Source organism: Phyllostomus hastatus, unplaced genomic scaffold (genome assembly GCF_019186645.2).
Source record: "Phyllostomus hastatus isolate PE091 unplaced genomic scaffold, TTU_PhHast_1.1 phas_contig_196, whole genome shotgun sequence".
NCBI lineage: Eukaryota > Metazoa > Chordata > Mammalia > Chiroptera > Phyllostomidae > Phyllostomus > Phyllostomus hastatus.
Window position 1 is genome coordinate 21,221,847 of NW_025333709.1, and position 24,973 is coordinate 21,246,819.

Below are 24,973 nucleotides of genomic sequence, written 5' to 3' on the forward strand. Positions count from 1 at the left end.
TTTATGTGAACTTTATGTGGATGTATTAACTGAAACAAGATGTCTCAAAAATTACTCCATAAAATATTAATTTCTAAAGATATATGATCAGTGAAAAACAGTTTTTATATGAAATTCAAGTTTGAGAACACAAGATTCGATCACATGCAGTAGTTTTTGCATTGCAGGAAATTTCAGAGACTTTACTCTGCTACCGTGTTATTTTATTCAATAAAAAGAATTGTTCGAACATTTTGTGAAATTATTTTATGATGACAAATGACATCTCATTTAGACTACACTTGAGAATAAGGATTTCTGACTGTGTTTCCCCTTTTGAAGAATATATATTAATCCAATGGCCTTCTTGATAATCTTTTGTATCTTATTATATCCTTAGAACAAAGCATTTATATTTTTATAAATTTTATGTTTAGATTTTCTTTATGACTCCTTAAGATAAAGTATATGAATATTCTAGAGTATGAACATTAACACAAAATGCAGATTTCTCTGTTTTGTCCTTCTCCCCCCTCACAACATCTCTGGTAGCAGCCTCATATCACATGACCCAAGAAGCACCTCACTCCACTGGCCGCGGCCTCAAAAGTCAGAACAGTCATGGTGGTTGAAAATAATGCAAAAGTCAGAAGAATAAAAATTATGGTATACAAAGCTAAAGATTACCTTAAGAATGTCAGTAAGACAATTGAGCACTTCAAAATCTCAGTTGCCAAAATTTATATGTAAGAAATGAATTTGTGCATTTTTTAATTTCATAGAAGGATAGTCCATAGTTGTAGAAAGAGATTAAAATACTGTTTGTTTCTCTCCCTCTTCTCTCTCTCAATTACTACATGTCAGAATATAAAAAACAATTTCAGGGCCATCACTTTCCTCTCTCTATATCGTTATAGATATACATCTCTAGAGATCTCTAGATATATAGATCTCTATATATCTCTAGACATATAGATCTCTAGAGATGTATATCTATATATCACTAGGTGCTTTGAAAAAGAAATATACATATCTACATTTACATGCACACACATATATACAAATTTCAATATCTTACTTCCATATTGCTAGACCACAGCACAATGCCTAATACTTATAAAGTACAGAATAAAGTGAGACTTAGTAGAAATTTTAAAATTTCCTCAATGTTACCAACATCACTTACATGTTCTTTAGTTATTTTATGAGATAAAATTAAATCTAATCTTAATCCCCCCTGCACATGCACACACATGTTTTATAGTTTACAGGAGCAGAATATTTATCTCATTAAGATAAATTTCCATTGTATTTTAAATTGGAGATTTTCAACTAAATGTTTTCTTGGCGGTTTTAGTGAACATTGTTAGAAATATGCATCCATAAATATTCATAGAAGGGGAAATATGAATATTTATAAGGGATTGAAGAATTTCTGTATTTGAGGACATTTATTTTTTGGAACTCCAGTATTAACAATAGCAACTTCTATATTTTTCTTACCATGTGTTATCTTGTTAAGGGTTTTCTATAAACATTCCAAGAACCTCTAGGCAAAATACATCCAAAGAAACCATACTTTGTTTGCATTTGATTTTATTTAAATGAAGTATTTGAAATGCTTTTTCCTGTGAATATTATGGTACAAAATTATTGTATGTAAATAAACCAGTTTTGTTCCCAAATATATATATCTTGAAAATTTAAAAATAAGCCAAAACTGGCACTGGTATTGGAACAAGTAGTGAACTTTCAATGTGAACTAACTGCTGAAAGCTTACAAATATTAATTTCATTTAAATTCTTAGAGGATACACATATAAACCTTCATATTTGAAATCACAAAGTTATTTTTTCAGTGTCAAAACTAACTAATAAGTAAAAGTATAAACTGGAAATATATTAAGAATTTCCCTATTGTATTATCGTGGAAAATACTGTTTTCAAAAATCACTTGAAGTCATGAAGTAGAATCCAGATATTGGTATTTGTACTACAGCTAAAAAGACCTTTTTTAAAAAATTGACTGAGTATGACTGATTTAACTTATACTTTTAAAACCAATGGCTGGCCGGTGGCTGGCTCTTGACCAAAGGAAAGTGGTGCAGTGGGCTACCACCTCCTGGCCTGAATACAGTGACATTGAGTTGAGTTCTCAAGATGAAGACACATTGGAGAACTCTGGGCTTAACTTACAGGAAGACAAAGTTGGGACCATTACAATAACAGAGATCTCAGATTTCTCTACAGATGGACCAAAATCGGAAGTAGAGGCAAGTGTAAATGTATATGAAGAGCGCCTCTGGAATTCCTTGCATATGTGGAATAAATTTCAAGAATTGCATTGAAGACACTGAACAGAAAATCTCAAATCCAAGATTCAAAAGGAAGAAGAAAGAAAACATTCCAGAGAAAGTACATTGAAGTATGTAGAAGAATCTCATCATGAACAGTCCTCAACTGAAACCCACTTGAAGGAACTTTGTATTCTAGAGTCAATGACAGGTTTGAACTCCCCATGAAAAAGAAAAATAATTGAGAAGTCAGGCCTTGAAAAGAGCATAGACCAGGCTACAGAAGAGTAGAAAATTGAGAAAGCTGAGGAACTCAGCAACCGGCTAGCTACCCGAGAACTTGGTGTAAAAATTGCCAAAATGATACCTGCCATAACTTTGTAAAAATCAAAAAGGATGCTGAAAATTCACAGACTGCTTGCAAAAAGAAGAAACTTCATGGGGCTTTCAGCAAAGAGGAGATGGGAACCAAAAGCACACGGGATACTTAAGTTCTTCAACACATTGTGTCTTGAATTTTTACTTGAGTCTTCAATTTCTCAGTTGACTGAAAAGATATTCCTGTTTATGTTAAATATGTCAGGAAACTGATGGAATTAGAAAAGTTGAAGGATTGATTATCAATCTTTTCCTAAAGAATTCAACCTGAAGTGAATGAAATAGAGTGTTCCATTTTTTGTACAAGGAATCTAAGCATAGATGCAGAGAGAAAAATAACTATGGATTTTTATTTGTTTATTTATTTATAGAGAACTACAGTATAAAATCAATTTTTCCTTTACATCCATTGGGTATAGCATAGTAAATGAGCTCCTTGTACTTTCTTATTTATACTTAGTATAACTGCATATATTCTGGAACAGTGATTTTAAGATTGGTCTTTGTTTATAATGGATTATTCATAAGTATAGGAAGTCTCAATTAATACTGTTACAGAACAGGGACCAGAGGGGTACAATATACTATTACTGAACGGACCCCCACTAGGTTCGCATTGTCTGCCACCAGAGGAAAGATGTCTTTCAATGCCAGAGATTTGTGAAAAGGAAAGGAAATGTTTATTTAAAGCTATACAGACTTAAAGTAGTGACCCAATGTCTTCATTAAAATCCCAAAGTCCCTTAGAATACCCACAAACACACACAGTCCTTCCTTCTCCCTCTGCCCTAATTTGGGGTACTGTATCTCAGGAAAAGTTGCAGCCCCTGATTCAAGCTATTGGCACCATCAGCTGTGTCACCATCAGAATTTCCAACTAACCCAAAGCCATGTGGCACCTTCTCATGGCCCACCAACAAAACTCCTTGCACCCTTTTTCTTCCAGGCAAAGTCTCTCCTGCTTCCTAAGCCATGTGGCAAGAGGGAGCACCCCAAAGCCACGTGGCCCTCACTCTGGCCAAAGCCATGTGGTTCTCCTTTCAATGGCTGCCTCATCTGGGTTTAAGCCAATCTTCCCCAAGCCAATCTTCCTCTGCAGTCCCATTTCCGACTCCTCCTACAATTGGCTACACTTGCCAGCATTCCTGTATTTTTCAGTTTTTCTGGGCTGCCATGGTAAGTCTGGGCAGGTATAGCCCCACAGCAAGGATCCAATCATCTCCAAGCTCTCTTGCAGGTACTGTAACCAGGGGGAGCTGCCTCCCAGTTACATCTTGGATGGAAGTCACTTCTACCCCCCTGGCTCAAAGCGTGGCCACAGCTATTTAACATATCTATGAAAACAGTTAAAGGCTATAGATATGTTAAATGACCATGCCAGAGATTAGCTGAAAAGCTGTTGCTATGCAAAACAGCATGTTCCAGCTCCAGGTGTCCCTTCTCCCAACTCACACCTATGGGGGGAAGGGGTGAGGACATCCTTTATATCTTTCTAATATTTCCTGGACACCTTGAGTTCTGGACCCCATTCCAAATCCCTATTTGGGGCCCCCCTCTTGGCTGCATCCTGTTACAATACTATCTTTACAAATGACTTTATCTTAGTGTTTTAAAAATAGTTTTTAGTTCTTTATTGGATGCAGTAGAGTTGATACTTCATAGTCACACAATAAAAGCATTTGGTTAATTTTAATGTAACTTCAGGTAAACCATTACAATAAAAAAGGACAGAATATAGTGTTTGGGGGATGATTTAAATTCAGCTCAGATTCTGTCAGGAAATGTCTCCCGAAATATCTCTCTCAGCCATGTTATTCTTTAAATTATGAGATGATTCTGAGAAGAGAAATTGGTATAATTATATTAGGATGTTATAACTCAAGGCAATATAACTTTGAACCTTCTAAAAATAAAACAAATAAAACCAATGGCCCAAGAAATTGATGGTTAAGGGATAGCATATTTTGTTGTTTCTTCAGTTGATATTATTTATTGTTCTTGATTTTTTCTTTAAGAATAATAAGTACAATTATAAGTGACATTTATAGAATACTGTGTGTCAGACACTTATCTCAGCACCTTTAGAAAGAAGAATTCTTATTTCACATTTGATAGGTAATTAAATGGAGACTGAAATACATGAGCAGCTTTCCTAGTATGTCTCAGAAAATTGGTGTCTTGAGTTGGGATTCAAGACTCTGTTTTGGAGTCTGTCTGACCCCAAAGGTCTGTTCTCCTCAATTCTGCCTTATGATGTGTCCCGTGAGCTACAGAACTGTGAACTAATAAATGCATGTTGTCTTAAGCCACTAAGTCTGTGGCAATACTTTATGCAGAAGTAGAATAAAAATACTTTCTCTTTGAGGCACGGGGCTATATTGAGAGCTCAGTGTTCTTCCTGTCACCTAACTGTTCACACATTCAGAAGGGTCAATAACTAGATCGGTCTTGGCGAGGGAGCATATGCTGTGGGGCCCATGGAGACTCCCATGACTGCTCCTTTCATGGGCTATTGGGCAATCACATGAGTTGTCCAAATCAAAGACAAGTTTATACCTATGAATTAGCTGTTTTCTACTGGTGATTTCCTTAGCAGTTGTTGTACTGTGGTTGTCAGATGAAGTTTACAGGTAAAAATCTTCCGTTCAATATGCCAAAGGGTAGATGATACTGGTAGAAATTACTAATGACATAAATGCATGCATGTTTATGAACTATTTATATTTATTTCCTTCCACAAGCTACAGCAGTGAGAAAATGAGAGTAAGAAGTGTACTAAGGACACTATTTGTACTAAAATTGGTCAGTCCATCACTGCCTCAGCTGCTTGCACTCCATGCTGGCATGTCAGTGACCTCTATGAGGAGGAAAAAAAAACCCCACTTTCTTATCTTTTGTATAAGGAGGTTGAAATTTCCTTACAGTGTATATATCTCAGTTTGCAAAAAACCCAACTCAGCACAATGACCCTGAAAGCCACAGGGATATTGATGCTCAGATACTGAATACTTGAGAGGCTGGCAGAACCTTTATGCCAAAGTTTTCCTGGGGGATAGAGGTTTCAGCAGTTTTGAGTATTAGAGATCGCTATCAGTACTTCCACAGCTGGTTTGCATTTACTTTGTGTAATAGACTGAAAGCGTGTATCTCCCCAAAATTTATATGTTGATGTCCTAACCTCCAATGTGTTGACTGTTGAAGTGAGGCCTCTGGGAATGAGTAGGTTTAAATGAAGTCATGTGGCTAGTGCCTTTATGTTAGGATTATCCCATGAAAAGAGAAAGAGACGCAAGGGCTCAAGAGCTCTCTCCATCTCCAAGTGTATCCCCTGTGGAATGGCCATCTGAGCACAGAGAGGTCAGTTATCGACAAGCTAGGAAGCAGGCCCTTACCATGGGCAGAATCTGTCAGCACCTTGATCTTAAACTTCCCAGCTTGCAGTACTGTGAGATATAAATGCCTGTTGTTTCTGCCACTGAGTCTACAGAATGTTGTCATAGTAGCCCTTGTTGGCTAATTTTATATCTATTTGACAGCAGCATGGGATTCTCAGATTAAACATTATTCCTGGGTGTGTCTGCCTGTAAAGGTGTTTATGAATGAGATCAGCAATTGAACAAGTGGACTCAGTAAAATATGATGTCTTTCCAGAAAGTATCCAGCCATGTACTATGAAAAATAGACACATTTATTAAAGAAGACATAAGATACCAGAAACATACATAGGACAATAAAGTCTCAGTTTCCTTCAACATAGGCACCTTGGGACCTCACACAGTTCTTGCATCCTCTCTTCCACTGTTCAAAGCACTCTGCAAAATCCCTTGTTGGAATCACCATCAGCTGCCCCATTGTATTTTCCTGACCTTCATGGACAGTCTGAAATCTCTTCCCTTTCAAAGGTGATTTTTAGTTTTAGGAAAAGCCAAAAGTTTCAGGGCACCAAATCTAGGTTGCAGGAGTGTGGGGGAGATTTGCCTGTGGAGCCCACCATCTGCCACAGATGAGAATAAGTCTACCAAGACATGATCTCCTTAGTGAGGAAAGGTGGCCGATCTCTCAAAGGAGAAGGCCCAGGAACCTCTTCCTTAATGAGTTTTTATTGGGTTTATTTGCATAGGAATAAAGGGAGTATAGGTAAAGCTCATCAATCATTGTCAGGCACTAATGATCAAACAATAGATAACATTCAAAGAACTATGATGACTTACTTTGAGTCAGGGTCAGATAGCTAAAGGGCCATAAAACTTTGGAGAAACAAACTCATTTCATGCTTGGACCCTTATCATTTAAATTGAGGGTATTAGCAAAGCAGGTTTCATAAGATTCTAGGCATTCTTTCTTAGGCCTGATCCTCCCCACCCCGCAGAGAAACCCCCCTTTCCAGCACAGGGCCATACCCACTTCTGACATTGTTTCAGGTTTATGTCAGGCAGGGGAAATAAGGCAGCCAAGAGATTAGGAGATTTCTCACAGACAAAACGAGGACTCAGGCTATGTCAAAGCTGAGGGGTGAGGGTCCATCACCCCCTTTTTCTATAGCCCCCCAATCCTTCCCTGAGGCCCCCCTCATGACAATGCCTGTCTTAGGTCATCCCTCCTTTGAGGACTCTTACTGGTCATCCACTGGGGGTCAGGCAGGGTAAAGTTAAGGGGGCAGAGGCGGCACCCCTGCCAAGGAGATAAGCTTTGTATCATTAGTGGTTTAGGATCCCAAGTTCTCTCATTCAGCCTTAGCCACAGGGGATTACAGTTTCTGAAACCAGGCAGGGTGGTTCCCAACAAAAGGGGTGAGTCACCTGGGTGATTTGATGTTTTGCCCGAACAGTCTGCATGATTTTGCTGCAACTTTGCCACACCTTCTTCAGGTGTGGAGAACCAAGCAGTTTCCATTGAGATGACTGGGTCTTTGTTTCTGGGTCATAGACGTAGTCCCACCATTTAACTCTGGTTGTGATTTTCTTGAGGAAATATGGTTGGTCCACTGGTAGTGGCTTGAATCAAGTCATTAGCAACTACAGCACAATGTTCCTTCTGCTCTGGTAGCAGAAGCCACAGAACAAATTTTGCCACAACACATTTCATGCCCAGATCCTACATCAAAATCTCAGGCACAATAGTGTTTGGAATCCCCAGATCAGCTTCTAGTTCTCACACTGTCAGTCATGGATCTTTGTTGATTGCAGGCCGTACACATTCAACGTTCGCAGGTGTTCTGCTAGTTGCAGGCCTTGGATCACTTTCAACAGATTGCCAACTATCTTTGAAGGATTTGAGCCACACTTTTATTTGTGCTGCGCTCATTGCATCATCCCGGAAAGCCTTCTGAATTTTCTGAGTAGTTTCCATGGAGGAATGTTTAACGAAACATTTGATGCAGATTCATTGCTCTACTCGCTAAGTCATTTTGAATGTGATGGCCACACAGTAGACGTGCTCACTTAATGGCATTGACTGACCCCATTGACTAATAAAGTGAGGTCATCATTGTTCATGCATGCATATTCCAGTCCACTCTCCTTGGCTGCCGTGTTACATCAATATCACACAAACCATTCTTGTTATATTAACAATGGCTAGTCTTTTTCTAAACAGACCTCAAATATGCATTTATGTTTTTTTAATCCCTTCCAATCCGCCCACCTCTCTCCCCTCTGAGATTTGTCAGTATGTTCCATGTATCCATGTCCTTGGTTTTATTTTGCTCATTATATTCCACATATTAGTGAGATCATATGGTTTTGTCTTTCTCTGACTGACCTATTTTGCTTAGCATATTTTCCCGTGCATTCATGCTGTTGCAAAGGGTAAGAGTTCCTTCCTTTATACAACCATGTAGTATAACTGTTCCATGTGTAACTGTTCCACAGCTCTTTATCCAATCATGTACTGATGGGCCCTTGGGCTGTTTCCAGATCTTGGCTATTATACATAACTCTGCTATGGACATAGGGGTGCATATGTTCTTTCTGACTGGTGTTTCAGGGTTCTTAGGATATATTCCCAGAAGTGGGATATCTGGGTCAAAAGGCAGGTCCATTTTTAGGGGGTTTTTTTTGAGGAAACTCTATACTGTTTTCCACAGGGCTCCACCAGTCTGCATTCCCACCAACAGTGCACTAGGTTCCCTTTTCTCCAAATCTTTTCCAGCATTGTTGTTTGCTGATTTATTGATGGTAGCCACTAGCAGGTGTGAGCTCATTGCAGTTTTTTTTTCTAATTTATTTTTTATTTTATTTTTTTCCATTACCATTTATCCCCCTTATACACCCTCCCTCCCACCAGAAGCACTACATGGTTAGCCATGGTCATGGGTCTTTTTTCCTTTTTGCTTGGTCCCTGCACCCACCCCCAATCATCCCCCCAAAGTTGTCAGCCTGCTCTCTATGTATGAGTCTGTCTCTTCTTGCTTCTTCCTTCAGTTTGTTCATTACATTCTATGTGTGAGTGAAATCATATGGGATTTGTCTTTGTCTGATTGGTTTATTTTACATTTATTTTAATGTTTTCCAAGTCCATCCATATTGTTGCAAAGGGTAAAATTTTATTCTTTACAGTCAAGTAATATTCCATTTTGTAAATGTCTCATAGTTATTTTATCCACTCATCTCCTGAAGGACACTCAGTCTGCTTCCTTATCTTGGCAATTTAAATAATACTGCAATGGACATAGGGGTACTTATGGTCTTTCAAATTATTCTTTTGGGTTTCTTCAGGTAAATTCCCAGAAGTGAGGCATAAGGCAGTTCCATTAAAATTAAAAAACAGAACTATATCTGACTGAAATTATTTTTTTGCACAACTAAGGAAACCATCAACAAAATAAAAAAGAAAACCCACTGATTAGGAGAACATATTTGCTAACACATCTGACAAGGAATTAATATCCAAAATTTATAAAGAACTTACAAAACTCAACACCAACAAAATAATCTAATTAAAAAATGGTGAAAGGGCCTGAATAGACATTTCTCCAAGGAGGACATACAGATGGCCAATAGACATATGAAAAAATGCTCAGTTTCAGTAATCAGAGAAATGCAAATTAAAACCACAATGAGATAATCACTTCATACAACTGCATGTAAATCTACAATTATTTAATAATAAAAAGATTACTTTAAGTACTTTGAACACAAAACTCAATGGTTGAGATGTCTACATAAAATCCTGAAATAATTAATAAATAGAAACATAAACCACTTTATGTAAAAATATACCATATACAAAATTAAAAGAGCAACTGTAAAGTGTGGGAACTTTTTGTTGCAAATAAATATTAATGTACTAATATGAGAGGTATACTAAAGGGAAAAATGATGAAAGAAATTTATAATTTAAATAAACCTGCAGAACTATTAAAGTCAATGTTAATGACTTTTGACAAAATACTTTTTTGTCTCTCAAATTAACACTTATTTTAAAGTTAATCTTCAGTAATGGAGAGTGAATAGTAAATTCTTTAGAAGCAAATAGTTCTTTTTGAAAACAATTTATCAATATGTACCAAGAGTTTTAAAGTAGTTTTCAATCAATGCCTCAGTAATTCTGTACATAAGAATGTACCCTTGGAAATGTAAAGTGGTAGTCTCTTTGAAAGCAGTTTGGAAGTCACTTAAAATATTAAGTTTGAGTTATGTCACACAGCAATTTCCATGGATGTATGGAAAGATGTTGACATAAAAATGTGCACATAAGTACTGAAAATAGCATTGACATTCAAAATGTGGAAAGGACAATGACAGATATGCACCCAGTGGTGACTGGGTAAAACACCTGTGATATACCCATAAAATTGAATATACTTGTTTAGTAGGAAGGAAAAACTGAACATGCTACAACATGGATGAACCTTGAAAACTTTATGCTAAGTGAAAAAAAGTCAGTCACAAATATTTAGAATACACAAATCTGTACAGAAAGATCATTGCCTAAGAATGAAGAATAGGCCTGGGGTGTAATTGGAGGTAATTTGGCAGGATAACACAAATGTTCTAAAGTTATATTATGATAATACACAACTGTATGAATAAAAGCCATTGAATTCAATCATAAAATTTAAATAAGTGAATCATATGATATAAATTATATGCCAATAAAGCTGTTTTAAAATACTATTGTGATGTCATTTGCAATGTACATAAAGATATACATATATACAATGACTTAAATGGAATTTCATGCCAAATGACAGGAGGCAATCTAATGCTTCAACTTAAGTATTAAATTAGTTTCACTTTATCTATGGAATGAAATATTATACAGAATTTAAAACATAGTGACTGTAAATTTCTAATAATATCTAACAATTCATTCCATATGTTAAAGTATAGAAAACCACATATGCACAGTATAAACTATACTATATAGAGAGTTCTGTGTATGTGCAGGTTCACACACACATTTATTCAAATAGCCTGGCTATAAACATACAATAATTTTAGCAGCAATTTTATCTTACTAATGTGATCATTAGCTCTGTTTTGCTTGGTTTTGGTTTTGGTTTTTATTCCCTTTGTATCATCTAAATTCATATAATTTACATATATTACTTTTATATACATTTTTAAATGTTATTTTAATTGTTGTTGCAGTACAATTTTCTATCTTTTATTCCCATCCCAGCGCATCCACCCAACCTTCCCCTCCTCCCTCCCATTTCCACCAGCCCCTAGTTTTTAATCCATGTGTCCTTTATACTTGTTCCTGTAAACCCTTCCTCTTTTCCCCTGAAATTTCCTCTCCTCTCCCCTCTGAACACTGTCACTTTTATATACTTTTATATATATTTTAATAAAAATGTTTAGTTTAAAAAATTTAAATATGGTTTCAAAGAACTTCATTGTTAAAGCATGAAAAGAAATCATTATCAATCTACTGATAGTTTTACTGAATGCCATGACTTTAGTTTTATACTTACTAAAATGGAAATGGTAACAATGTATCAAAGTATTTACAAAGACAAAACAAAATAATTTGAAAGGCTTTTAAAAGTACTTGATTAATCTCAGAGCACCATTTCCCAGGGAGAAAGGCAGGAAGGACTACTGAATTGTGAACAATATACAAGGAGAGTGATCCAGGTGAAAGTGTATTATCCATCATCCATCAGCAGGGGAAAATGCAGAGGGTTATCAAAGGAAACAGTCATAGTAGGTCTTAGACTAAATTGGCTCTACTTCAGCAAAGGACCAAAAGCCCCACAACAATATTTATCCAAACTATTGGCAGGCTTTTTGTGATGTTTTGGTGAGTAGAAATTTTCCAAATAAAGGCCTAAGAAAAAGCTGACTTAAATTACAATGCAACACCATCTTTCATAAAAAGAATAAAAAAGGCAATTGACAGCAGTGAAACATAGTAGTTGCAGGTTGTGTGTTTATTGCAAATTCCCCATAGTGAGTATGGCCTCATGGGAGTAAAATTACTACTTTACACTTAAAGAACACTTTCTGCATTCTAAATTCTCCCTTATGAATTATCTACATTTCTAAACTGGATTTATATATTTTATAACCAAGGTGCAAAAATTATATCTTATATCTATTTTATTAATGTGGACTCAGATAAATTACATGCTTTGATTTATTCACATGACTAATAAATGATAGAACCAAGAGTTTAATCTACCATTTCTAAATCAAAAAGTGACTTTACTTCACCTTATATTTAAATAAACAAGCTAATATTTTTTTCTCTTTCTTTCCTAAAACCTTCTGAAAGCATTAAATAGAGAAAGAATTTGCATTTGGGAATGGATATTTGATATTTATCTATGGCATCATTTTAAATAAAAAGTGGTTTTAAAAATTAATAGTATCATAGATTAACTATATCTACATTTTTTTCTATAACGAAGTAGAGTCTATTTACCCAGCCCTCAATGTGGGCTGCCATTGTGACTTGCTGTGACCAACAGACTGAGTCTGAAGAAATATTCTATGACGTCTGAATCCAGGACTTAAGAGATCTCATAGCTTTTGCTTTTGTCTTCTTAGACCATCACTGCTTGTGCTGAGGCTCAGGATAGAATCTTTCAGGACAAGAGATGTAAGGAAGACAGACTATGTGGAGAAAGGTGTCACACCCTTGCCAACCATTGGAGCTGAAGCCCCACATGTGAGAGTGGCTACTCCAGAAACTACACTGCCCAACCCAACAGCCCAGTGACTACAAATCCTGAGTGGGCCCAGTGGGCAGGATGCAGAGAAGAAACTAGCTAGCCAAACTGATTGGTGCCCAGATCACAAACCCACAGAATCATGTAATCTATAATTATTGTATGAAACCATTGAGTTTTGTGGTGGTTTGTTATTCAGCAATAGATAGCCATGATGGATAGTAAAAGTATTTAGACCATAGCAGACCACTATCATCACAGGTTTATGTTAGAAGGATTTATATGAAAAGCAGAAATAAAACCTGTTCTATCAGAAGACAACTTGATGATTTATTAATGATGGATATTCATGATTATTGAGTGAATTTGAATTGTGATAAAAGCTCAGCTGGACAATGAATTATTTGTGATGCTAATGCAGAGAGCATTTACATATTTACTATCTGATAGCCATTAAATAATACTCATGAAAATAATTTGTGGCATGATATTTCATTATCCACACAGAGGACATAAGAAAGAAATTGGCTTTTTACAAAAGTCATATAGTAAGTGAAAAGCCATTAGTATTTCTAGTCTTATGCTTTGGATTCTTATCCATAAATATGCATTTAATCAAATAACTCATAAAGCTATCTGTATTTGTACACTGATAAATTAGAAAACTTCAGTTGTCAACTTCTTTATCTAGCTATTTTATTGTTTCTCAAATTATAAATCACAGTTTCAGTAAAAACATAATTTGAAAGCTATTTATAAACAATTATAGCTTTCACATTATTTTAGGGCACATACACATAATAAATTACACTTGAGTCAACTATTTAATAAATACAATATAGTTGTTCTAATATTATGGATTTAATTTTTTCTTGTTTTTTATTGAATTCATTGAGTAGCAGTGGGTTTTCTCTATACAAAGAGTTCAGGGTTGGAAACCAAAAGTGTTTGTTTTGAAACATATACAGTATCAATATAGCCTGGAAAAGTCAAATTGATTTCATTTCTCTCTGTTTTCAATTTATTCATTAGCAGAAAACATTACTATAAGAAGTATCAATAATACTTCTAAAAATGGATCTGCCTATCAATAATATTTCTTATAGGGATAATAATATAAGTAACAAATATAAATATCAGTAAGTCTAGTAAAGAAAATAATGGTCAAATACAATTGATATAACATAAAGATAAACAAAAAACTAATGAGGTAGGAAATATACTAGTTTTATACGTCTGTTCCGATTCCTAAATTTCACCTGAGACTTTATAGAGAGAGAGAGCATGGGATCTAGCAAAAGAAAGAAAGCAAAAGTGAAAGAGTGGAGTAGGGTGAATAGGGTAGGGAATAGTAAAATGACAACAAACTCACAACTATCAACAACTGAACTTAAAAACCAAAAACTAAGCAAACAACTAGAACAGAAACAGAATCACAGAAATGGAGATCACATGGAGGGTTATCAGTGGGGAGGGAGAGGGGGAGAATTGGGGGAAAGGGTACAGGAAATAAGAAGCAGAATAGGTAGGCACAAAATAGTCAGGGGGAGGTTAAGAATAGCATAGGAAATGGAGAAGTTGTTGATGGGGAGAGTGCTGGAGGGTGAGGGGGGCAGTACAGGGAGGTGGAAGAAAAGGGGGAGAAAAAAACTGGGACAACTGTAATAGCATAATCAATAAAATATACTTAAAAAAAAAGAAAGTCTCTGGTTAGGGATGACAGCCAAGATAAGCAATGAACTAGTTCACTTGAGACATTGTTTTCATCCTGAACAGACACTTCTCCAAAGAGGACATACAGATGACAAACAGATATATGAAAAGGTGCTCAATGTCAGTAATCATCAGAGTAATGCAAATTAAAACCACAATGAGATATCACCTCACACCTGTCAGAATGACTATCATCAATAAATCAACAAACAACAAGTGCTGGTAAGGTTGTGGAGGAAGGGGAACTCTTTTGCACTATTGGTAGGAATGCCGACTGGTGCAGCCACTGTGGAAAGCAGTATGGAGATACCTAAAATATTAAAAATGGATCTGCCTTTTGATCCAGTGATATCACTTCTGGGAATATATCCAAAAGAACCCAAAAGTACACTAATTCTAAAAAACATAAGCACCCCTATGCTCATTGCAGCATCATTTACAATAGCCAAGATATGGAAGCAGCCCAAGTGTCCATCAATAGATGAGTGGATAAAACACTATGGGACATTTACACAACAAAATTGTACTCATCCATAAAAAAGAAAAAAAAAATGTTACCGTTTGCAACAGCATGGATGGACTTGGAAAACATTATGCTAAATGAAATAAGCTAATCAGAGAAACACAAATACCATATGATTTCACTCATATGTGGAATCTAACTAACAAACTGAACTAATAAGGAAAATGGGGACAGGTTCATAGATGGAGAGCAGACAACAGCTAGTAGGTGGGGGGAGATTAGGGGGCAGAGGGACCGAGCAAAAACCTAAAAGGGCTCATGGACATGGACAACAGTTTGGTAAATGCTGGGGAGTAGAGGGTATAATGGGACTAAGTGGTTAATGGGAAGAAATATAATAAAGATTAAATCAAATAAATAAGTAAATAAATAAGTAAATAGGGCATATGAATGAAAAACAAAGAATGAATGAAAAAGTTTAGACAAGAGAAGCCACAAGAGAGTCTTGGCTATGAACTGAAAATTTCCCAGAGATTGCAGTGAAAAGATTGACTAACTACCACTATCAAAGAAGAGAGACTTTATTTAATTCATGGGGTCTTCAGTAGTGACCTCAGAAAAGCTGTAACTTCAAAATATGGCTAAATTATCCCTAGAGTATACTCTTTTCTAGGCTCAACCTAAGAAATTTTGAGAATAAGCCTTGAAAATATTAAATTGATCTTCAAGTTATTTATCAACCAGACAAAAAGTCCTATGCTCTTCAGAAGACTACATCATTAACATTCAACAATACAAAATTCATACTATTTGGCACCCAGCAAAATATTACTAGACCTAAGCAGAATGAGGAAAATGAAGCTCATAACTTGAAGCATTATTAACTAATAAATAGAGAACCAGAATGCCAAAAGTGAAATAATTAAGAGATGTGGTCATTTAAAATACTTATTGTAATTATGCTGCATAAGTTCAGGGCCATAAGAGAATATACAAACTTAATAAGGAAAGTATGTGAAGATATAAAAAAGGGACAAGAATCAGAAATAAAACTTTCACAGGTTAGACACTGCCAGAGTGAAGATCAGTGAACCAGAACATCTAAAAACTGAATCTTTTCCATACAAAGAACAAAGAGAAAAAAACAAGGCAAAAAAAAACCTCAGTGTCCTCTGGACAATATCAGGCAGAATAAGAAATGAGCAACCGAAGTCCTATATGGGGATATATAGAAGTATTTCTTTATAAAGATTACTTTTATTGAAAAATGTTATATATTTGGGGAATTATTTTATTAGATCTCAGGTTATGCTTAGGTTAATATGTCCTCAAAATTAACTCCTGGCAAAAAGAAAATGATACTCCCACTGGCAAAAAGAAAATGATACTCCTATATACTTGTTTTTCCAAGTTTATTAAGATGTATTTGACATATCATAAAGTGTAAGCTTAAGATGTTCAGTGTGATGCTCTGGTATACACATATATTGTGAAATGTTTACTACAATGCAGTTAGTTAACGTATCCGTCATGTCACACAGTTATGTTTCCTGTGTATGTTGTTAGGAGATTTAAAACAACTTTCTTAGCAACTTTCAAGTATACAATATAGTGTTATTAACTATAGTCAGTGCACTACACAGTAGATTCTCAGAACTTAACTCATCTTATAACTGGAAGTTTATACTCTTTGACCAGCATCTTGCCATTTCCCACACCCCTGAGTCCCTGGGCACTACCAGTTTAATCTCTGTTTCTATGAGTTTAGCTTTTTTAGACTTCACAAGCTCCAGTGTATCTTCACTGATAAAGAAAGTGCTGTCTTGATTGAAAACAGTAACTCCCTTACTGGGAATAATTAGGAAATAAGCATCAAAGCACTTCACACTTTAAAATGTCGTGTTTGCCCGTGTTTAACCATTTTTACATCTCCACACAAAACTGAATATAATTTAAAAGAATGATAATACCCTCCAATGTGGGTTCAAGGAGGGTAAACACTCTGGGAAACACAAACTTTGTCTTCTTTTCAATTGTATCCTGACCCTGCACTGCTCGTAGTTTTGCTAGCACAGAGAAACATATGAAACACATCACAATGTGTAATGCACATTTTGACAATAAAAATGGAGCTCTATGAGTAAAGTCAACTACATTGAAGAAAATATCACTCCAGCTTTTTTGTTGCATTTTCTTTCTTTTTAATGTATTTCTTTTAAAAAATATCCATATAGGTAAATATGAATAACTATGCATAATAATCATTCTAATATTTATATTCCTGTATATTCAACAAGTTAAAGAAAACATGCCATGCTTTAAAATCCTCTAAATAATACTGACAAAGCACAACAGTATTCTTATGAGCAAAAATATCTAGAAAATGCTAATTAAAAAATATTTAGCATTGCTCTTATAACATTCTGCAAGAAATTTAGCATCTTTTAGTATTAGTTTTAAAGATAAAGTGTTCATTTTTTTTTAATTAGACATGACAGCTAAACTGTTACTGGTTGTTAATGACTAGTGCCCTGTTTTTCTTCTTATTCTAATAAACTGATGTCAAAATATAGAGACACAACCATAGCCATTAGTGCTAATAAGTAGGTTTCTGTAAATGGTGACAAAGAAGATTCTAATTTCATTCAGCTGCAATGTTAACAGAAAGCTAAGTTTTTGGAGAGCTAACTTCAGAAAATACCTGATGAGCCTATGCAGTACTGAGGCACAAGGACAGAAAATGGCCAGCCTACTCCCGTCCCTTTGGGTCTAAATACTCATATTTGATGTTTCTGAAAATTAGAGATCCTATTATGTTTTTTAAGAAAAGAATACCATCTTCTCGCCCTGGCTGGTGTAGCTCAGTGGACTGAGTGCGGGCTGCGAACCAAAGTGTTGCAGGTTCGATTCCCAGTCAGGGCACATGCCTGGGTTGCAGGCCATGATCCCCAGCAACCGCACATTTGATATTTCTCTCTCTCTCTCTTTCTCCCTCCCTTCCCTCTCTAAAAAAAATAAATAAATAAAATCTTAAAAAAACAGCTTTCTTTAAAAAAAAAAAAGAATACCATCTTCTGACTCATGAGACAGACTCCTGAAAAGTAGCTCTTCCTTATTGTTCAGAAATAAGATATTTTCTTAAATTCATTGTATTAATTATATTCACTGCAATATTAGACTAGAGAATAAATAAAAATGTGCATTGTTTTATTTCTTTCTATATTTCCCCATTAAGTTCTTCCTTATTAAAAATAAATGTCTTACTAATTTTGAAAGAACATAAAAATGGATGTTTTGTTATAATAAATGAAATAAGCAGATAGGTCAAATTTTAGTGCTGCACCTGTTTAGGTATTGATTTCATAAAGTTACCCTACATTTTCAGGTGTTTTTTTTCCCCTGTGTCTGCTGCTTAAGTAAGGATATTTATATGTTGCTGTCACTTGTTTATTTAAAAGACTGTAAAATCTGTCATGAGCTCCAAAAATGAACTGATATAACTTGCAAGTTATTTCAGCTGCAAGAGAACAGACCACTCTCTTACTGTCACCTGAGCTGACAATAACTGCTGGTACAAGGCAAAAGTGCTCTGTCTAACTCTTGCAATGAAAAGAATTCACTACTTATCATTGTGGCAGAGTGCCTTTTGTTCCAGAGCCATCCCATGAGAAGTAGTTATGTCCCCATTTTAAAAATAAGGACAATGAAGTTCATCAGAGAAGCTAGGTCGATAGTGCAAGCTATTCAATAAGCAAGAGAAGGATGAGAATTCAAACCCAAAACTGCTGGTTCCTCAAGTCTGTGTTCACTTTAATACTCCAATGTAAATAATAAAATACTGTGATCAGTATAGTTACTAAAGAGAATCAAGAGTCCTAAAAAGGATGCCTTAACATCTAGGCCACAGAATGCAGCATAGAAAGAAGCTCAAATAATGGGAATTTCAGGATTGATTCAGGGTCAGCTGAGACAATGACATTCCTGATATACTCATACCAAAATATTCAATCTCTCTCTCTGCATTAACTTTAGGTCAGCTTTGACTTCTTCAAGTGATACTTCAATGTTAGCCTAAATGTTCTCTATGTATCACATATACACATGTAGTTCTTTCCATGGAGTATTCCATATTGTGTGTGTGTGTGTGTGTGTGTGTGTATGTGTGTGTGTGTGTATTTTGGCAAGGGTCAGTGTAACAAACTCTTCTAAAATAGATCACGTGGGCTCACACTGGCCCTCCTGAAGCCTGCAGAGTGGGACCACAGTGGTGCTATGACAGCATCATAGATATCTACCTTCCTTATTCTGACTGAATCTGGTGGCGCTGAAATCTGCTGAGCATTAAATATGTTATAATACTACCTGTTTCAACAGGATTATTTTAAGAATTAAAGATAATATTCATTAAACAAACAGCTTGTCATTTATTTAATAAATTGTTTATAGCATCTTTATGTTTAATCCATGTTTTTCCTATTTACCAAATCATATTTTCAAAAGACTATGGGATTGTTTTTTGGAGCTATCATTTAGGACAATGCCAAAAACATGGCAGCTTTTGCTAAAAGAAAGACCTCTTGCCACAATGACAATAGATCACCTTTTTATTATGTATAATAGGCTCATCTTATTTACAATACATATATACCTTTATACTATATGTGCATCTCCCCAAATCCATATCTCCACCACACACAGAGAATAAGTAGAGCTCAAAAATAGCTTGTGAGTAGAGTGACTTTCCAAAGTCATGATACTGTGTAGTCATTGACCAAATTGAAATTATTTCATTTTTTATTAGACAATGACCTTTCTGTTATTCTGTGCTCCTCAGCATCTATGCTATTAGAAGAAATCTTGTCTTGCCTGGTGCTTTTACAGTTAAAACTGATGGATTTAGTACAGATTGTCCTAGTCTTTTTACCTTTACTTACAAAGAAGCCAACTGGGTGATGGAATGATGCTTTACAGCGCTAACAGTGCACTTCATTTGTAGTTATTAAACACTCAGCAGGCACCTCACCACACTGACATTTGTTCCCCAGTCAAGGCCCCTGTTTGACATGGCCCCACTGTGTAAGGTGTCATTTACTGAAAATGAAAATTCAGCTTGGATAATTAATAAATGTCACAATGCTCTCAAACAAAAGCATAGCTTGATATATGAGAAATAAAATGCACAATCCAAGGACAAATAACATAAGTTCTCTTACTTGACATTTTAAAGTTTACAAAGGATTAAGTGGACATCTGGCCCTGTATTTTTTCAGGGAGCTACCCTGAAAAAATCTTGAATTAGCACACCTTGGGGCATAAACTCACAGGTTGCTATATTGCAAATTTTACACAGGTAAGAAAGCTCTCTCTGACTTGCTGTGTGAATTTGGACATGGTACTTGACCTCTATCAGCTTCTAACCCATCTGTGAAATGGGTTTAAAAATGCATTTTGTCTTTTACCAAATGTAATTAGCAAACTAATGGAGCAAAGAGCTTATTTTAGGAGGCTGGTAAACTTTCTAAAAATTCCATAATTATTTATAGTTTCATGAAGACTAGAAAAAAATTAAACTAGTCATATCATACCCATTCTTTCCAGTATATGAATTCTCAAGAGAAAGCTAAAGTAAGTAGGAATATTAGTTCTAGTATAAACTTTTTAAAAATGAAGTAAATAAGATTACAGGTAATCTAAAGATAAAAAATCACTACATTTGTACCCAATAATTTATTATAAAGCATTTGGAAAACTTTCTGGCATGATGAAGATTGAGTTTTACTATTCCTGTTATTATCAGTGGTGATAATAACAGGAATAGTAAATAGTGGTGGTAGCAGTAATGAAAGTAACAGGGGTAATAGTGAATGTAGAAGCATTAAGGTATTGACAACAGTCTACTTCCAGATATTGGTTTTGTTTCTGTTTTTGTAACTCTTCATAACCACTTCTTTCCTGGAAGAAATTCAAGATCATATCATAACAGAAAATAAAGTGGCTATATTTGCAACATGAAATTCTTCACAGGTTCGATGACTGTCACTGCCACCCATATGTGCCACTTCAAGTTTGTGGCCCCATACGACTGCCGAATTATATTCTCCAGGAAATGGGAGTGAACAGTTAACTCACGGAACTAATGCAACTCAATGGAAGGACTAAAGTATTAAAATATATAATTCATGTTTGTAAATTGTTTTGGTGTAAAAGTCCTGTCATCTATTATTTCATTTGATATTTACAATGATAACAGAGGTAGGCAAGTAATAATATGCCATTTAACAAATGGGAAAAATGTGACCTGGTGAAATTAAATGCATGATCAAAATTCACACATGTTGAACTGGAAAAATAATTCTCTCTCATTTAAAGAAAAAAGTGATACTGAAGTTATATTTTAAATAATGTATCCAGAAAATAATTGAATAAACAATATAGAAAGATTTTGCATTTTAAAAGCAATGTTCCCTAAGTTTACTTTCCTTGACAAGAAATGAAATTTTGCTTTAAAAATAAATTGTGTTTTTATAAACATAAAGCAGTCTGTGATATGAATACAGTTATGTTTTGAATTTTTTTCTTTCAGGGGAAATAAAATAAAGCAAGTAGAATACTAAATATTATATTTTAGAGAGTTACTGGAGAACACATAAACCCATAGTTCAAATTAAAATTACACTAGAAAACACTAAGAATTATTTAATTCTTAATTAAGTTGCACAAAATTATTTTCATCTTGAGGAAATGGTTGTTTCCCACTTTTCCCGTTTGCTACACAATGAGCACGTAATCTTTATTTGTATTTACGGGCAGCTGTCATTAGTATACCTCACGTTTCCCTAGCAAAGATGCAGGGAAAGTTTGGTTGGTTTATCTGAAAGTCCAAAAGAATAATTCAATTTTCTAAACACTCATTCTTCATGAATAATTCATGCCCCAGATTCTGTTATGGCAACGATCTAAGTGACAGAACCTTGTCCCTCCTGTGACACATTCACACCTGTTATTTCAGGAACATGCAAGAGCGTCCCCAAACTTTCTATTTTTGAAGATTACATATTTTTATTATGTTTACATATGCTACTTAAGAATTTCACTACTTCAGCTACTCCATTAACAGGTTAATCTTTTCTCACAGTATCTTTAGATGATTTTCTTCAGCGTGTAAAGCCAAGAAGATCTTCCTTTTGAGGGGAGAGCCTTAAAATTTCATTTAACTTTCCATTTTCAAAGACTGAATGTCATCAAGTGTTCAAAAGAACTGTAAACAGAAGTCATCAATCCATTCTCCTTTAAGCAACAGTGGAACTAAATTACTGAATATATAATTTTTGTTTCAAAACAACACTTATAATAACTACATTTACTGTGTGCTACAGTGTACTAGATACTATGCGTAGATATTTATCTGTAATAACTCAGTATAAAAATTGATGAAATAGGTATTCTTAGGAGCTGCATTTTATGGACACGAAACTAGTACAAAGTGTTTAAATAAATAATTAACCTACTATTGCATAACTGTTGAGTGACAAAGTGTAGGCAGAATAACTACTGCCCCAGAATGTCCACATTGTAATCCCTGAAATGTGTTAATATGTTACATAGATGGCAAGAGAGGATTGAATTGCATACAGAATTGATGAGGCTGATCAATCTGTTGACTTCAAAAAAAGGAAGATTATCCTAGTTATTAAGGTGGACCCAGTATAATAACAATTATCCTTAAAAGAAGGAGGAGACAAAGGAAAAGTCAGCATCAGAGTGATGACACGTTACAAAGACTAAACCAACCATTGCTGGCTTGGAAGATAAAAGGCAGGTCTGAGTGAAGGAATGCAGACAGCCTCTAGCACCGGAAAAGACACAAACAAATGATCCCTCTGGCATCCAGAAGGACTACAGCCCTACTGGCGCATTGATTTTAGCCTGGTGAGAACCGTTTCAGAAATCTGACCTCCAGAACTGCATGATAATAAATTCGTTTTTTTAAGCCATTGAGATTGTAATAATTTGATACATCCCTGGTGGTCAACTAATGGACAAAGTTAAGGACTTCATTTATTATTTTACTCATTTATAAAATATTTGTTAAGTTTCTGTCACATGGCAAGAAATATGCTGAGTTCCTATCTATATCATTAAACTTTTAAGTTCATCTAATTGTTTTATTTCACTAAAATACAACAGCGAACAAAATGAGTACAAATGTGTTTCTCATGGAACTCACACTTTGCTGGATGTGAGGCAGTAGAAATTGAAGCAAGGTAGTCAAGTTCCAGGGGCCTCACACTATGTTGTCCTATTTCCACGAATGTTGTCATGAATGTTGCCCTAACCTAAAACATCAAAGCTATATTTAGGCATACAAATATTTTAGGCAGTTGAAATGTGTTTATCTCTTATTAAAACACACTTAGGATCCCCTATCAGTACATATTCACCCTAACACTGTAATATCTGTCTTGTTTTGTTGCTGTTGAAGCAGGTGCCAGGGGTGTAAAGAAAGTAACTTTCAAAAATTAACTCCAGGATGGATGGTAGTAAGCATTTCTGAGAAATGTGATTTATTCCATTATACTACGGCAGGGCACGTAAACCACAGATTTATGAAGACATAAAATTCTGGATTTTGAAAATATGGAACAAGTACATCTAAATTATAATGCAAAGAAGAATGCTGAGTTTGTTTCTTAAATACCATGAAAACACTGAAACTCATTTTGCTGATAAATCTGATGAGATTATTATATTTTACGTATTAAAAAGTGATGAAATTTTATCCTGAGGCAGTTATCTTATGGCTCTTACTCCTAGTCATTTTGCAGACCTCATTAATCATAGGAATTCAATTTTAACTACACCTAATTTTCTATGAATTTGCCATTTTATTTTCATATAATGCTATGAAAATTGCTGTATGTTTGAAAAACTTACAGCACTCAGAAAGTTTGACTATTTTATGGAAGGAGTATAAGCTCTGATGGAAGATATATTCATATTCTTCCATCAGAAATGTATTGAAATAGCATAAACCATAAACAGCTACAAGGTTTCAAAGATTTTATCTGAGCTCATATGAATATAAAGTCATTGATAATTTATTATATTGAGTATTTAATACTCAATTCAAAGTTCTTAGTAGAAACAGAAAATGAAAATGTAAAAATAGTAGTAATAATATTGCCTCATTTCTTTTCTTGAGTAGTTTTCCTTATAAATGTCACTTTTTTAAAACTGAGGAAAAAATAAATACATTTATACAGTATTAGCAAACCAAATTTAACAGATAAATGAAAAAAATAGTTTGTAAATGACTTTTTAAACAGATATCTGATATGTGTGGCTGCTGTGGCTCAATGGGTTGAGTGTGGTCCCACAAACTGAAAGGTCATCAGTTCAATTCCTGGTCAGGGCACATGTCTGGGCTGCCGGTCAGGTTCCTGGTTGGGGGTGTGTGAGAGGCAAATCAATCAATGTTTCTCTCACACATTGATGTTTCTTCTTTCTTTCTTTCTCCCTCTCTTCCCTTCTCAATAAAAATAATATATTTTTTAAAGTTTAAGCAGATGCCTCTCCCTAAATGGATGAGATATGAACTTTTATACTGATTTTACTTTTAATTCCAATGTTGGCTTGTTTATTGTTGTTATTGTTGTTGTTGTTGTTTTGCAGTATATTCAATGAACCCTGATTATGTGTTAATCACTATAAAAGATCGTAGAGGACAAGAGGGTGGGGCACCCTTTGCAGTCTTTACTCTTTAGAAACTTAGTCTACTACAGTGGAGTTAAAACAGTAGGTGTGTGTGTGCGTGTGTCAGAGAGCATTTTTGTCTCCTCTCAAGGGAATTTGGAAATATTTGGAGACAGTTCTGATTGTTACAACTTGGGAGAAGGGAAGGTGCTAGGATCACATAATGAGTAGAGGCTACAGATACAGTTAAATATCCCATAGTTCGCAGAGCAGGCTCCTACCCCCAAAGAATTATGCAACTCAAACATCGGTGGTGCTGCTGTTGAGAAACCC

At 35.1% G+C, this 24,973-nt stretch overlaps 1 pseudogene; it reads left to right on the forward strand.

The window, feature by feature from the left end:
• The first annotated feature begins 2,043 nt into the window (after window positions 1-2,043).
• Window positions 2,044-2,864, forward strand: LOC123815956 (annotated as a pseudogene).
• Window positions 2,865-24,973: the final 22,109 nt, after the last annotated feature.